The sequence below is a fragment of the Microtus ochrogaster genome, linkage group LG4, assembly GCF_000317375.1.
Source record: "Microtus ochrogaster isolate Prairie Vole_2 linkage group LG4, MicOch1.0, whole genome shotgun sequence".
Classification (NCBI taxonomy): domain Eukaryota; kingdom Metazoa; phylum Chordata; class Mammalia; order Rodentia; family Cricetidae; genus Microtus; species Microtus ochrogaster.
This window is the reverse complement of record NC_022030.1, coordinates 19,582,286-19,584,722: the sequence shown is the minus strand read 5'-3', so window position 1 is coordinate 19,584,722 and position 2,437 is coordinate 19,582,286. Positions and strand designations below refer to the sequence as shown.

Below are 2,437 nucleotides of genomic sequence, written 5' to 3'. Positions count from 1 at the left end.
TATGTGTGTATGTGTGTGTATGTGTGTATAGGTCAGAGGATAGCTTGTGGAGGAATCAATTCCCTTTCTACCACGTCGGTCTCAGAGATCAAACTCAGGACATGAGACATAGTGGCAGGCACCTTTACCTATTGAGCCATCATCTGTGAGGGCAGGGAAATAGCCCTGCAGCTGCAGTGAGAGAGGAAGGTGGGCTTGAAGGCTACATTCAGCCAGGATTAGGTGACGGTGGCCAGGGAAGAACGTGGGAGGACTGGAGGACTGTAAGTCAGAAGGGAGTGAGAGGAACCAGGTGCAGCAGCCAGGAGACCAGGAAGGGGTAACCAAAATGTCTGGAGTAAAGAGGGAAGAGCCTCTGGTCTGGAGAGTTCAGGATTGGGGCTATGTCAGCCATGCCCTGTAACAGGCAGGGACTGAGGGATGCTGGGAGAACCTGGCGGCCAGGTCCAGCTTTGCTATATTGAATAGGCCTTCAGCCATTTGTCGCAGGTTTGAAACTTCACAGAAGGTGGGGAAAGTCCACCTCACACAGGCACAGGGGTAGCCTCAGGCGGCTTGGGAAGGACTTGTATTCTCGGTGCATGGGTGAAGGAACCCAGTCAGACAAGCAGGGGCGCTACCTACCAGCCTCTGATACCAGGCAGATTGTGAATGTGACCTTTCTGAGCTGCTATAGGGCCAGCGAGACCTCTCAGCAGGTAGAGGGTCTGGTGTGGAGCACTGAATTTGATGCCTCATCCTGCAAGATGGCGGAAAAGAATTGACCACTGAGAACTCTTAGCACACTCACTGGGGAGACGTGTGCACATATCTATAGATAAAATTTAATGAAAACTGGTTAGTGTGTATGTATGATCCGTGGTGCTAGTCCTAGGGGACAGTCACAGAAATTAAAACCAGAAGAGATGGTGACGAGACCACTATAGATTGTCATCATCTGACTCATCTTCTCCCTTCAAAGATTCCATGGCATAGTTCTGTTTCCTTACTTACATTTTTGTTTGTTTGTTAGTTTGTTTTTGTTTTTAAGACAGGGTTTCTCTATGTAACAGCCCTAGCTGTCCTAGAACTCACTCTACAGACCAGGCTGGCCTCGAACTCACAGAGATCCACCTGCCTCTGCCTCCCGAGTGCTGGGATTAAAGGCGTGCGCCACCACCGCCTGCCCCCCCCTTACATCTTTTTTTTTTCTAGACAAGGTTTCTCTGTAGCTTTGGAGCCTGTCCTGGCACTAGCTCTTGTAGACCAGGCTGGCCTCGAACTCACAGAGATCCACCTGCCTCTGCCTCCCGAGTGCTGGGATTAAAGGCGTGCGCCACCACCGCCTGCCCTTACATCTTTTGGAACAATTTTATGTCTTCCTTTAGTTCATTTGCCAACCCGTCTGAGCTCGAATTCAAACGCTCTATCCCTAACTCCATCATGTACTATTTATTTTTGCAACTTAACTACGTCACGGCAAATCATTTCTTTCCCTTGAAGATCTTCTATTTCTATCTCTGGGGCCTGCCTGGCTTTGCCAATGACCATGTAAAAGGCCTAATAGTTCAGTCACATAGAGCTGTGTGCTGTGGTGCAAACCGTAAGACCCTACCAAGAAGCTCCAGCCCAAAGGTCCAACAGCACTGTAACGTGTGTTTGTGTGTGTGCACAGCCACTCTGCCGGCAAGATGTTTAAGAGGAACATTACGGCTGCGTTAGATATCAAGTTGGACACTTCTTCTCTTGCTATGTCTGCTAACGAGCAAGTGTCTGCCAGCAGACCTGCTGCCACCATTCCAACATGAAAACGTGAAAAGGGCATGTTTTGGGGCCTTCTCCACAGGTTTCGAGAACACTAGTTTTCCTACCCCAAAGACAACACTGTCTTATCTACTCCCTACTGTTCCCACAGCCTTTGGGGTGTTCTCAACTCAGAAAACTCCTCCACTGGGAGAGAATGGAGAGGCTGGCAGGTCACCTGGTGCCAGTGGAGCACATGGTGCTAACCAGGGGGCCTAGGAGCACTTCTAGGCCTGAAGTCATACACGCACCTTGTAAAAATATACTTATTTTAGATGGGTGTGGTGGTGTAGGCCTTTAATAGGACTCAGGAGACGGAAGCAGGTGGATCTCTGTAAGTTCTAGGCCATCCTGGTCTACAGAGCAAGTTCCAGGGAAGCCAGAGTACATAGTGAGACTCTGTCTCAAAAACATTATTTTATGTGTATGTGTACTTACATCTACCTGTTTGTGTGTTCATGTAAGTGCAGATACCCAAGGAGGCCAGAAGAGGGCAACAGATCCCTGGAACTACAGTTGTAGACTCAGAAGTGGGAGCTGGGAACCAACCTTGGGTCCTCTAGAACAGCGCAAGTGCTCCTGACTGAGGAGCCATCTCTCCAGCCCTAGTTTGTGTGTGTGTGTGTGTGTGTGTGTGTGTGTGTGTGTGTGTGTG

At 49.4% G+C, this 2,437-nt stretch overlaps 1 protein-coding gene across 1 annotated transcript in view; it reads left to right on the top strand.

The window, feature by feature from the left end:
• The window catches only part of Pinlyp (phospholipase A2 inhibitor and LY6/PLAUR domain containing), a 6,519-nt gene that overhangs the window by 3,078 nt on the left and 1,004 nt on the right, over window positions 1-2,437 (top strand). The gene's annotated exons all lie outside the window — the stretch shown is intronic.